Here is a 14451-nt window from a genome sequence, read left to right on the forward strand (position 1 = left end):
GTAGAAATCTATCTCCGTTGATCCTGTGCGTTTGTTTGCTGCTTTCATGGCTGTACTACCGTTACAGCTGTAGCGCGCTGGGTTTACGTATTTACAGGTATATCTGGCAACCCGGCCTGCCTGTCAAACTGGGCCGTTGATAACAACACACAGATCAAAACATAAACATAAATTCCGTCACGGAATGTAAATTTCAAAAAGAAAAAATACTGACATTAGCATTGTTGTCAGAAAAGATAGTATTTCAGTTTAACATGTTTCCTTAATATCTGATGAGGCATTGGTGTCATTTTGGGATTTATTACAGTACAAATATTACATATTGGACCTTTAAATCATTTACAATCCCGTAATTGTCTCCATCTGTTGAAAGCCCGACCGATGTTGACTCACGTTATTGTTGTCTTTCCCTTTCCCTTTTATCTTTTAGTTCTTCGTTTAATTTCCTTCTTTCCTGTGATGGTGCTGCCCCAATATCAGCCATAACTACAACAGATAACTTCTAAAATTACATTAAAAAGCAATAAGGCCTATATAAGGACATCTCCTGCTTCCTTATACCTGGCTCCGCTGACATACACTAACACAGGCTTTTCCGGTGTTACAAAGAAATCTGTGACCCGTCAGAATGTGTAAACTGTAGCATCGTCTACCTGCCGAAAATCATTCTTTGCGGGAAAAATCCTTACCAAAAACTCTTTAAAAATAGGGTTCTTTTCACTGTTAGTCTCGTTTGCTGTTACAGGTCATTTAAGACTGTTCAGTGTATGCAAAATGATAGAGCTTTAGAAACATTAAAAAGTTACATTTAGTCACTTTAAGTATAGTACTTGAGTAAATGTACTTAGTTACATTCCTTGTTCTGGGATTTGGAATTTTTAGCAACTTGTTAAATACTTAAGAGAGTACTTTATTATTATTATGTACTTATTTAAATTTGACTGTTTGTAGTTCAGCAAAAACTTTAGAACTTCATGTTAGGAGAAACACTAATGGTTTATTTTACTGGGCTGTAATTTCTTCCTAATTTCCCAGGACGTTTCCTGGAGAGAAAAAAAAACTCTTTAATCTAATAGAAAAAAATTATTTAAATGAATTTATTTAGGTTAGTTTAAAAGACATGGTTGATTTCAAGAAAAATGTGCCATAAAGAGGTGCTTGACCTTCGATTAATAAGTACATTTATCTAATTGGCAGTTTCAAATATCAGTGTTTTCCGTTCGTTTAAAATAACGCCAAACATCCTTTCCAGTGCTGTGAGTCCGTGATTCAGGCAAGTGTCTGTGGTTAGTTCATGATGTGGATTTTTAAAGGGGAACTATGCAGTTTTTTTAGCTTAATTTACCTTAACTGAACAGCTTCAGAGTCATTGGAATGGTTATATCACTTTTTTCGGATTGAATGGTGGTCGTCTCGCTTCCCCCTAGCGCCTGTGAGCTGAAAAACCACCCTTGCAACTTTGGGCCGGCGAGCCTCCTCAGCGTCAGGAAGTATGGCGTGATATCAGGTCTTGCGATGTAACGAATTGCTTCACGGCACCGCACACATACATATCATCATGGCTGAGCCAGCTAAAAAGAAGCAGAAAGCTAGGAAAGCGTTGTCGGAGGAACAGAGAAAGAGGAAACGGCAGACTGACCGAGAGAGGAGTCAGACACGAGGACTGAGACAAACAGAAGCCTGAAAATCCGATGCTGACCTGGCGTTCTTGCTGTTGCACTTGTAAGTATCTTTGATCAGAAACTTTCTCTGCCACAGAGTTTCTTGTCAGCTTGATGTTGGCAAACGCAAGTTGCTTCTGCTCCGACAGTGTTCTACGGCCGTTGTAGGAAAAAAGAATAATGTTACTGACCCGGGAGAGAAAAACCTCAGTGGACACGGCTCTGTGCGTTCGCCGGCTTCTTTGAAAACAAATGCACATGACCAGAGTGAGAAGGGGGGGGGGAGAGTCACGTTTTTATGACAGTGTGCAGAGATTGGCATGGTTTTATGTCGGTTAGCCTAATAGCTACACCTTAAAAAATGCTGGGTTATTTCATCTACCCAACCGCTGGGTTATGAAATGTTTTACCCATTATGGGTTATTTATATGGAAGTTGGGTTATTTTGTGCAACTCATGCGTTGAGTCAAAATCCATCAACCCAACATACATCGGTTGACCCAGCACTTGGGTTGTTTGTGCTTTGAACGTCATCAGATCATCACCAGAGTCCACACACCGAGCGCTTGTCACAGCAGAGAACCAGTCTGGTCATCCAACGAGGCAAATACATAATAAAAGGTTTGTGTACACTAGCTACATGTCTAATTGTGTTGCGTTACCTATTAAATTACTATCTTTTTATTGTGAGGCTAGTTGGTTAGTTTGGCTAACAACGTAGCTAGCTAACGTTAGCCATTTAGCCGTTATCATGGAAGCATGGATAGCATACAGCTTATCCGTTTGGTCTGAATTATATTAATGAATTAATGAAACAAGTTCATAATGCCCATGGGCATATGGTCATGTTTATTGAGTTCACCAGGCTAATTTGCCAGCTAGTTTCAAGCTAGCCAGGTGATTCGCCAGTTAACAAACTATCTATCTAGCTAGCTAGATAGTTTAGCTAGCTAGCTAGATAGTTTACTAGCCAAAAGGCTGTCAGTTAGTTGCTTTGCTAGCTATATTATTTTAACTGGCTATAAATGAACGCGCTTGTTTTTCCTGAAGCTTTTAATGTGAAATGTGAAGGCATAACAGTGTATGACTGATGAAAGTATGTTAAAACAGTGAGATAACCTGATATGTCTGACTAAATGCATTTATGTGCATTTATTTAAGTAATGTGGTGACCCACAATAGATAAGAACAAATGCTTATTTAAAATGGCGGCCTGGCAAACGACAAGGGCCACTTGAGTTAAGGGTTATATATATATATAATAAAAAGTTTGGGAACCACTGCTGTACTGTTGTACTGACACTCGTGCCCTGAAGGCTATGCTTTGAGCAGCCACAAATATTCTTGTAAAAAGGTAAAAACAATTCACATGCATGCAATTTGTCATATGAATTGTAGTGAGGGAGGATTGTAATGCTAAATAAAATGGCTGTTATCTTCACATTGGATTACATTCTGCTGTTAGTCTGCATTGCTTTTACATTGCTCTTTTTGTGTTTGTTTCAGATCAATGGATAGCTTTGTCATTAACACTTTGACAGAGTGCCAGACCTTGTCGAAAGATTTAAAAGGTAAGAAATATGTTTTCCCATCCACAGCATATCAAGTCTGCATTGCTACTAAAGCCCTTTTCAGACATGAATTCTTATGAAATATAATTTCCTCTTTTTTTTCAATAGCTTCCACGTAATATGTCAAAGTGACTCCAATAGATAAATAGAGCCGGCCACTGGATTCCTGGAGGAAAGGCTGCGGAACGTCAGGAAGCGGCTGAGATCAACCAGCAGGTCGCAGAGCACGGCACAGACACCACCACAAACGCCAGATGATGGCGCTCTTGCAAGGGCTCTCATACCAGGTAATTATTAAACTGAAAAATGATTTGATGAAGCAAAACATCCATATTTCAGTGAATGACAACTTTCTTGTTCTTTTTTACAGAATGTACCATATCAGACGAACGTGGGTCACAGCTTAAAGAATGCTTGAGAAATAATTCTCAGCCCCTCAGCCAGATAGAGAACTACATGCCGAACACAGCAGTCTACAGGGCCAAGTGGATTAGGGACAACAATTGGACCATCGATCAGATCCTCGAAGAGTTCCCTCACCTAATGACCAAAGGCATGGTAGGTATAGGGAAATATGATCTTACATATAAGGATGCATTGTTTATAATGTTTTATTAGTGTGCCACATTGAATTGGTTTTAAAAATGTGTTTTCCATTTTATAGATTGCACAGGCTTGTCCTGCATGGGGATGCTGCATCAAAGTTGTTTGAAACTTGGTCACATGAAATGCCAGGAGGGGAGTCTAAAATGGTAAAGTTTATTCAAAGTAGAATACTTGCTTGCAAGTAGAGCTAATGGCTCTTAATAGCAGCTTTTTAATAGGAATTTGAATTTGTTCACTATAGACCTGTTCAGCCAGTTCATTCGTAATTGTTGTTTTGCTCTGAATGTTTTCCTACCTGAGTGATATGAACTGCACCAGTTCCACTATATTGTTGATATAATAACTTTTTTTCAAAGATTCCATTATGTTGTTTTGTTTTTGTATTGTTTAAGTGTTTATTAAATAATATATGCATACATCTAGCATGTATTCTGTTCTAGGTTTGTAGTTTAACAGTTTTATTGCAATTTATTTTCTGGCATATGGGTTAATTTTGCCCAGCATTTTGGTACACTATATAACAAATATGTAGTTGAATCAACCCAGAATTGTAATTAATTTGACCCAGCATTTGGGTACACTATATAACAAATATGTAGTTGAATCAACCCAGAATTATAATTAATTTGACCCAGCATTTGGGTACACTATATAACAAATATGTAGTTGAATCAACCCAGAATTATAATTAATTTGACCCAGCATTTGGGTACACTATATAACAAATATGTAGTTGGATCAACCCAGAATTGTAATTAATTTGACCCAGCATTTGGGTAGAATATTTAACTCATCTGTTGGGTTAAAAATGACCAACCCATCTTGCTGGGTCAAATTAACTACTGTTGGTCCGGTGCAATAGTGATCCAGCGGTTGGGTTATAAAACAACCCAAGTTGGGTTATTTTTAACCCATCATTTTTAAGTGTTTGATTTGCATTGAGAGATGATCTTATGGAAAGTACCCCATGCCAATCTCTAGGTATGGTGAAGGGTATGTGATGATGTGGGGGGGGGGGCTATTTTAATTCCAAAGGCCAAGGGAACTTTATCAGGATGCATAGTATCCTGGATCCGTGAAATAACTGGCCTTTAAAAATAAACATCTGCCTGCCTCTATGGGAATTTAACATAGGGGTGGACTCACTTTTGTTGCCAGCGGTTTAGACATTAATGGCTGTGTGTTGAGTTATTTTGAGGGGACAGCACATTTACACTGTTATACAAGCTGTACACTTAATAATTTACATTGTAGCAAAGTGTAATTTCTTCAGTGTTGTCCCATTAAAAGATATAATGAAAATGTACATATATATATGTATACAGTGGGGGAAATAAGTATTTGACCCCTTGCTGATTTTGCAGGTTTGCCCACTTACAAAGAATGCAAAAATCTACAATTTTAATCATATGTACATTCTAACAATGAAAGACAGAATCCCAAAGAAAATTCCAGAAAATCACATCATATGAATTTATTAAAATTGATAACCATCTGATGAGGAAAAACAAGTATTTGAGCCCCTGGACAAACAGCATGTTAATATTTTGTAGAAAAGCCATTATTGGCCAGCACAGATGTCAAACGGTTTTTATAGTTGGTGACAAGGTTTGTGCACATTTCGGCAGGGATGTTGGCCCACTCCTCCCTGCAGACAGCCTCCAAATCATTCAGGTTCCGAGGTTGTCGCCTGGCAACTCGAATTTTAAGCTCCCTCCAAAGATTTTCAATCGGATTCAGGTCTGGAGACTGGCTAGGCCACTCCAGAACCTTGATGTGCTTCTTCTTCAGCCACTCTTTTGTTGCTTTGGCGGTGTGCTTAGGGTCGTTGTCGTGCTGAAACACCCATCCTCGACCCATCTTCAGCTCTCTCACTGAGGGAAGGAGATGTCGGTCCAGAATTCCACGATACATGGCCCCGGGTCCATCCTCCCCTCAATACGATGGAGTTGTCCCGTCCCCTTGGCTGAAAAGCACCCCCAAAGCATGATGTTGCCACCACCATGCTTGACGGTGGGGATGGTGTTCTTTGGGTTGTACTCGGTGTTCTTTGCCCTCCAAACACGACGAGTTGAGGCCAAAAAGTTCTATTTTGGTCTCATCTGACCACATCACCTTCTTCCAGGCCTCTTCTGAGTCGTCCAGGTGGTGAATGGCGAACTTCATGCGGGCCTGTACATGTTTCTTCTTGAGCAGGGGGACCTTGCGTGCGCTGCAGGATTTCAATCCATGACGGCGTAGTGTGTTACCAACCGTTTCTTTTTGTAACTGTGGTCCCAGCTGCCTTCAGTTGATTCATCAGTTCCCCCCTTGTGGTTTTGGGATGATTCCTCACCGTTCGCATGATCAGGGACACCCCACGAGGCAAGATCTTGTGTGGAGGCCCAGACCGAGGGAGGTTGGCGGTGGTGTGGTGCTTCTTCCATTTCCTGATAACTGCACCGACAGTTGATCTTTTCTCTCCAAGTTGCTTTCCGATTCTCTTGTAGCCCATCCCAGCCTTGTGCAGATCAACAATCTTGTCCCTGATGTCCGTAGAAAGCTCTTTGGTCTTGCCCATGGTGGTGATGTTGGATGCTGGTTGTTTGGGTGTTGACAGGTGTCTTACATACAGGTAACGAGGTGAGGCAGGTGTATTTGATGTAGATAATTGGTTCGGATTGGGGCTGTGTCTTAAAGAAAGACTAACTGGCTTGTAGGAGCCAGAATACTTGCTGTTTGTCCAGGGGGTCAAATACTTGTTTTTCCTCATCAGATGGTTATCAATTTTAATAAATTCATATGATGTGATTTTCTGGAATTTTCTTTGGGATTCTGTCTTTCACTGTTAGAATGTACATATGATTAAAATTGTAGATTTTTGCATTCTTTGTAAGTGGGCAAACCTGCAAAATCAGCAAGGGGTCAAATACTTATTTCCACTGTATATATATATTGTCCACTCCATGAATTCTAAGTCGTCTTAAAAATATAGACGCTGCCATATCTTTGGGCAAACATAATCCACTTGATGGGGCAACAACTGACAGTCTAAGAGTATGCCTAAATACTTATATTTTGTTACCTGCTCAACAAGTACAGCTTCAATTTGGAGTGTGCTGTGATCTCCTATAGACCTCGGGTCAAAAATAATTTCTTTGGTTTTATTTACATTAAGCGGCAGGTTATGCCAGTTGCACCACTTCACTACCTCCTCTATCTTCTGTTTATAGATAGCAATGTCTGAGTCTTTTGTACGTAGACTAAGTATGGCCGTATCATCTGAAAATGTAATAATGTGGTTATTCCTATAGATGTTTCTACAATCATTTGTGTATATTATAAAAAGTAAGGGAGAGCCTACACAGCCTTGAGGGGCACCTGTACTTATGTTGAGTATCACAAAGAATAGAGTTGCCATTATTGGACGTGCTGACGTGTAAGGTAAGTGTATTGTGTCACTTCCGGTGTTCCCGTGTTACAAACGCTAGTTTGCTGCTCCAGCAAAAACTTACTCAACTCTGCTTTATTGTTTAAATTAGCGGCTATTTGCCTGGATTGCATTTGAATTACAATTGTTCTACTCAAGCACTTATATTTAGCTTCATTTACAGCGACTGACTCGCTGAATTTACAATTGTTAAAACGCTGTTAGCTAATTAAGCTTAGCCATTAGCAATGGTAATAGTAATTCCTCTCCCTCTCCTGCTCTTTCTTGCTCTGTGTGTCAAATGTTTAGCTATTCCTCTGCCTCCTTTAGTGATAATAAATGTAGTATATTCGCTGATCTGGAGGCAAGGCTTAGTGAATTTGAGGCACGGCTCCGCACCATGGAATCAGAATCGTATGCTTCTGTAGCTAGCCAGCGCCATGTAGCTAATGTGGGCCAACATACTGTAGCTTCTGTAGCTTCTGCTAGCTGTCCCCCGGCAGACCCCAAGCAGCCGGGCGAGTGGGTGACTGTCCGAGGGAAGCGTAGCGTTAGATCTAGACCAGGGAGTGCACATGATAACGGTCGCTCTAAACCGGAGCATCTTCGCCTCTCCAACAGTTTCTCCCTACTCAGTGATACACCCGCTGAGAAGCCAACTCTGGTTATTGGGAGCTCTATACTGCGATATATGAAGCCGGCAGCCCCGGCGGCTACAGTCATATGTGTCCCCGTGGGCCAGAGACGGGCGATATAAAAACCCATCTAAAGCTGCTGGCTAAAAAGAACCGTAAATACAGTAAGATCATACTTCACGTAGGGGGTAATGGTTGTAAATCAGAGATCACTAAAATTAATGTTGAGTCACTTTGTGCATACGCAAAGACAATGTCGGACTCAGTAGTGTTCTCTGGACCCCTTCCAAACCTGACCAATGATGAAATGTACAGCCGTACGTCATCCTTCCACCGCTGGTTGTCGGGGGGGTGCCCAGCTAATGATGTGGGCTATGTGAATAACTGGAGGGCGTTCTGGGGAAAGCCTGGTCTGATGGAGAGAGACGGCATCCATCCCACCTGGGACGGAGCCGCTCTCATATCAAAACATCTGACCGAGTTTATCAGACATAAACCATGACAACCCAAGTTTGATATTAGTAATCAGGGGTGCAGTACTACGCGCCCCCCTGTGCTTCCGTTGGAGCAGTCACCCACTCATAGTCTAATAAGCACGGTGTCTGTCCCCCGAATCAGATTGGTTAAATCAAAGGTAAACAGAAGATGCGCTATACTTAACAACCTAATTGGAATTAAAACGACTGCAACGATAGAACAAAATAGGAAAATTAGATGTGGACTATTAAATATTAGATCTCTGTCTTCTAAAGCAGTATTGGTAAACGATTTGATATCAGATAATAACATTGATTTATTTTGTCTTACTGAAACCTGTCTGGGCCATGAAGAATATGTCAGTCTAAATGAAGCCACTCCTCCCAGTCATATTAATACTCAAATTCCTAAAGGCTCAGGCAGAGGAGGGGGAGTTGCAGCCATCTTTGATGCAAGCCTGTTAATTACTCCTAAACCTAAACTAAATTATAACTCCTTTTGAAAGTCTTGTTCTTAATCTTCAACATCCAAAATGGAAAACATTACAGCCAATTATATTCGTAGTTATTTACAGGGCTCCAGGTCTGTATTCTGAATTTTTATCTGAATTCTCAGAGTTTTTATCATGTTTAGTCCTTAAATCAGACAAAGTACTTATTGTAGGTGATTTTAATATCCATGTGGACGTTGACAATGATAGCCTTAATACTGCTTTGAACTCATTATTGGATTCAATCGGTTTCAGTCAGAGTGTGCACAAGGCGACGCACTGTTTTAACCACACCCTCGACCTTGTGCTGGTATATGGTATTGAAATTGAGGATTTAATAATATTTCCGCAGAATTCGGTATTATCAGATCATTCTTTAATTACTTTCAAATTCTTACTACCTGACTATACTAAATTAGATAAAAGCTTCTACACTAAATGCCTATCCGACAGTGTTATAGCTAAATTTAAGGAAGATATTCCAACAGCATTCAACTCTATGCCATGCCTTCATATAACAGAGGACCTTTATGTTAACCTCAGTCCCTCTCAAATTGATACATTTGTAGACGGTGCAACGACTTGCCTACAGACGACCTTAGACTGTGTTGCTCCCCTAAAAAAGAAGATGATGAAGCAAAGGAAACTAGCACCTTGGTATAACTCCCAAACTTGCAAATTAAAACAAATCTCGCAAAACCTCGAAAGTAAGTGGCGTTCCACCAAAGTGGAAGAATCCCGTTTGGATTGGCAAGAAAGTCTCAAAACCTATAGGAAGGCCCTAAGAAAGGCCAGATCAGACTATTACTCATCACTAATAGAAGAAAACAAGAACAACCCAAGGTTTCTTTTCAGCACTGAGCCATCTATTCCTCTAGCATTGAGTAGTGATGACTTCATGCGCTTCTTTAATGATAAAATTATAACAATTAGAGATAAAATTCATCACCTTTTGCCCTCAACTTCTAACAGTTCACCTTTAAATGCAGGACCGCTAGAAATAACAACTAGTCTCGACATATACTTAGACTGCTTTTATCCTATAGACCTCCAACAATTAATGTTAAAGATATCCTCAGCTAAGCCATCTACCTGTCTCTTAGACCCCATCCCACCGAGACTACTCAAAGAAGCGTTACCCGTGGTAAACACTTCATTACTAGATATGATCAATATGTCCTTATTAACAGGTTATGTGCCGCAGTCATTTAAAATAGCTGTGATAAAACCTCTTCTGAAAAAACCCACCCTCGATCCTGAGGTCTTAGCAAACTATAGACCTATATCTAACCTTCCCTTTCTATCCAAGATCCTTGAGAAGGTGGTTGCTAATCAGTTATGTGATTTTCTACATAGCAATAGTTTATTTGATGACTTTCAATCAGGATTTAGAAAGCATCATAGCACAGAGACGCACTGGTGAAAATTACTAACGACCTTCTAACTGCTTCAGACAAAGGACTCCATTCTTGTTCTACTAGATCTTAGTGCTGCATTTGACACTATTGACCATACCATCCTGTTACAGAGACTGGAACACTTAGTTGGCATTAAAGGAATCGCACTAAGCTGGTTTAAGTCCTATTTCTCTGAGCGATCCCAATTTGTTAACATTAATGATAAACCCTCCAAGCACGCTAAAGTTAGCCATGGCGTTCCTCAAGGCTCAGTGCTTGGACCAATTCTATTTTCCTTATATATGCTTCCTCTAGGTTATATTATTAGGAAACACTCAATTAACTTTCACTGTTACGCAGACGACACCTGTTATATCTGTCAATTAAGCCAGACGAAAGTGGTCAGTTAGCCAAACTTCAAGCGTGTATCAAAGATATAAAATCCTGGATGACCCACAATTTCCTGATGTTAAACTCAAACAAAACTGAAGTTATTGTGATGGGACCAAACACCTCCGAACTTCATTATCTACAAATATAGCTGCTCTGGATGGTATTACCCTGGCCTCCAGCACTGCTGTCAGAAATCTAGGAGTTATTTTTGATCAGGATATATCCTTCAACGTCCACTTAAAACAAACTTCCAGAACAGCTTTTTTCCATCTTCGTAACATTGCCAAAATTAGGAATATCCTATCTCAACACAATGCTGAAAAACTAGTCCATGCATTTGTTACTTCTAGACTAGACTACTGCAATTCCTTATTATCAGGTTGCTCAAATAAGTCCCTTAAGACTCTCCAGCTGATCCAGAATGCTGCAGCACGTGTTCTGACGAGAACCAAGAGAAGAGATCATATTTCTCCTGTATTAGCTTCTCTGCACTGGCTTCCTGTGAAATCTAGTATTGAATTTAAAATCCTCCTCCTGACCTACAAAGCCTTAAATGGTCAAGCACCTTGTTGTCCTAGTAGAGCACTACGCTCCCAGAATGCAGAGCTACTTGTGGTTCCTAGAGTCTCTAAAAGTAGCTATCAGGCTCCGCTCCTGTGGAACCAGCTCCCACTTTGGGTTCGGGGGGCAGACACCGTCACCACATTTAAGAGTAAACTGAAAACCCTCCTCTTTGATAGAGCTTATAGTTAGGGAGTGAGGAGTTGCAGCGTCCACCTAACCCGGCCCACCTGCTTCTCTTCGTAGTCATCAGTTTTATCTATTATATAATTAATAATATAGCGAGAGTAGAGGGAGGCAGGCCAGTACAGCCCAATCCGGTTGGGGAGAGTTCTAGCCTGACCAGGCTCCTCTCTTTAACCTGCCTCTCTTAGTTATGCTATTATAATTCTAGACTGCCGGGGAAGTTCCTTCCTTTCTATGACACACTGAGCTGCTCTCTCATCTCTACTTGTTACTTTTGTATGCATCCTGTCCCAGAACTGCTTGTTACTAACCTAGCTCTGGGGAGTTTACTCCCCGGAGTCCTTATGTTTCTTCTTCTCTGCAATTCTTTGCAATTCCCGGCCGCATCCTGCTGCGTCCTGCTGCATCCAGCTGCGTCCTGCCGCGTCCTGCTGCATCCGCCGCATCCACCCGTGCTCTGCAGCGCCACGTTACATCCCGCAATGCCCTGCTGTGATGTTCATACGCAGTAGTCAGGATCCGGTATAGGAGACTGCACTACTCACTATGACACGATGTGCCCTGCTATGACATGAACTTCCACGATGACCTTCGAAGTCACTGTTCTATTTTCTCTAATGTGACTATTATTTGCCACTGTTCATCACACCCCGAACCGGCCCTGTCAGACACCGCCTACCAAGAGTCTGGGTCTGTCCGAGGTTTCTTCCTAAAAGGGAGTTTTTCTTTGCCACTGTCACAATAGCCACTGCTAATGCTTGCTCTTGAGGGAATTACTGTAATTGTTGGGGTTTTGGAATTTATAGAGTGTGGTCTAGACCTACTCTATCTCTAAAGTGTCTCGAGATAACTCTGTTATGATTTGATACTATAAATAAAATTGAATTGAATTGAATTATTATAGGCAAATTGGTAAGGGTCCATGAGATGCTGTACCTCGCTCCTTAAATTACCAACCATAATACGTTCTAATGATTTCATCACTATTGATGTCAGCGCTACTGGTCAATAATCATGATGATGCTGTGGGCAGGGTTTTTTAGGCACAGGAATGACAACAGATGTCTTCCAAATAGTAGGGATGTTACATGTATCGACAGAGAGTTGGAATAGAGGGTCCAAGCCAGAGTCAGCTCATCCGAAAATGTTTTCAGAATAAAAGATGAAATACCAGGTAGGGAATGAGTCCTTACCCCAAGTGAAGGAGTTCAAGTACCTTGGGGTTTTGTTCGCGAGTGAGGGGACAATGGAGCGGGAGATTGGTCGGAGAATCGGCGCAGCGGGTGCGGTATTGCATTCAATCTATTGCACCGCCAGGACTTTAAAAAGAGAGCTGAGCCAGAAGGCAAAGCTCTCGATCTACCGGTCAGTTTTCGTTCCTACCCTCACCTATGGTCATGAAGGCTGGGTCATGACCGAAAGAACGAGATCCAGGGTACAAGCGGCCGAAATGGGTTTCCTCAGGAGGGTGGCTGGCGTCTCCCTTAGAGATAGGGTGAGAAGCTCAGTCATCCGTGAGGAGCTCGGAGTAGAGCCGCTGCTCCTTTGCGTCGAAAGGAGCCAGTTGAGGTGGTTCGGGCATCTGGTAAGGATGCCCCCTGGGCGCCTCCCTAGGGAGGTGTTCCAGGCACGTCCAGCTGGGAGGAGGCCTCGGGGAAGACCCAGGACTAGGTGGAGGGATTATATCTCCAACCTGGCCTGGGAACGCCTCGGGATCCCCCAGTCGGAGCTGGTTAATGTTGCTCGGGAAAGGGAAGTTTGGGGTCCCCTGCTGGAGCTGCTCCCCCCGCGACCCGACACCGGATAAGCGGACGAAGATGGATGGATGGATGGATACCATCAGGCCCACTGGCCTTCTTCCTGTTCAGCTTTTTAAAAAAGGTGGTGACAGCATTAGGGTTAACTATTATTCTGTCCTGTATTGGGTCACATGGTAATGTCACATTACTTTCATTATCCAGGTGATCATTAGCCTTGTCCAAATCATTACACACATTCAGTTCCTTCTTTCCATGGCCTTGTGTGTTCTGGTTAATTTGGCAAAAATCTCTACTTTCATTGAATTTTGTGTGTTTTGTTCAATTTTTTAGCATTTGAAAAAAAAATAATTAAACAGTATCCAGACTGAACGTTGACATATGCCATTCTGTGATTATCCTTCCTTTAATATTAGTCTAAAAAATGTAACTAAGAATTAAGTATAATTTCCTATAAATGAGGTTTATTGACCATGAATTAAATGACTTTGTGTTACTGGTGTTTATACATGGTAGTGAAAAGAAGCGTTAAACGTCGTTTGAAAAAAGCACCAAAAGAGACAAAAACATTAGAAAAGATGATTTTCAGTTGGTTTTTTTTCAGGCATTTATTTTGATAGGACAGCAGAAGAAAGGGGAGAGAGAGGGGGGAATGACATGCAGCAAAGGACCGCAGGGCGGAGTCGAACCATCGAGGAGTAAACCTCTATATATGTGCGCCCGCTCTACCAACTGAGCTAACCCGGCCGCTGATTTTCAGTTTTGACCCGGGAGGATGATGCATGGTCGAATGGAAGACAACACAAGGGTTAAAAGCAAATGAATAAAAAACAGCTGCTGATAATTCAACTGCCTGTGATGGAGTTGTGATGCACGCACAAGCAGAACACTTGATGGAATTTGGCCTGCACATGAGCTGCATATCTGTCTGTCCTGCAGCAGAAGCTGATACACTGACAAAACACTGATAGAGAAACCAAACAGGCTTTATGTTAGCAGACAAACAGGCACATGACAGCAGTGTGTGCCGTACACAAGGTGATGCTGTCTGAACAGTAGCTGACTAAGGAAACGTAACTTCTCCCAGAATACTGGCAATCTGGCAATTCTGGCAAATGCACTCTTGGGCCGATTTTGGCCGCTGGAAAAAAGATTTAAAAAAATAGGGCAACCCTGGCGTTTCACACTAGTTCAAAAAAAAATATGCAAGACTTGACGGCTGCAGCCTGGAGCCTCCTGTCTGGTGTCTTTTCAAAATAAAAGCTTGCTTCTGGTACTTTGGTGTTTTGGGTGTTTAAGTATGTAATA

At 41.6% G+C, this 14451-nt stretch overlaps 1 long non-coding RNA gene across 1 annotated transcript; it reads left to right on the forward strand.

Moving 5' to 3' along the window:
- Nucleotides 1-2025: 2025 nt before the first annotated feature.
- Nucleotides 2026-4174, forward strand: LOC114568198 (uncharacterized). Its single transcript, XR_003694253.1, has 5 exons — nucleotides 2026-2282; nucleotides 3168-3232; nucleotides 3341-3519; nucleotides 3603-3790; nucleotides 3897-4174. It is a non-coding gene; the product is annotated as an uncharacterized LOC114568198 (long non-coding RNA).
- The last annotated feature ends 10277 nt before the right edge of the window (nucleotides 4175-14451 follow it).

Source organism: Perca flavescens, chromosome 14 (genome assembly GCF_004354835.1).
Source record: "Perca flavescens isolate YP-PL-M2 chromosome 14, PFLA_1.0, whole genome shotgun sequence".
Taxonomy (NCBI): Eukaryota; Metazoa; Chordata; class Actinopteri; order Perciformes; family Percidae; genus Perca; species Perca flavescens.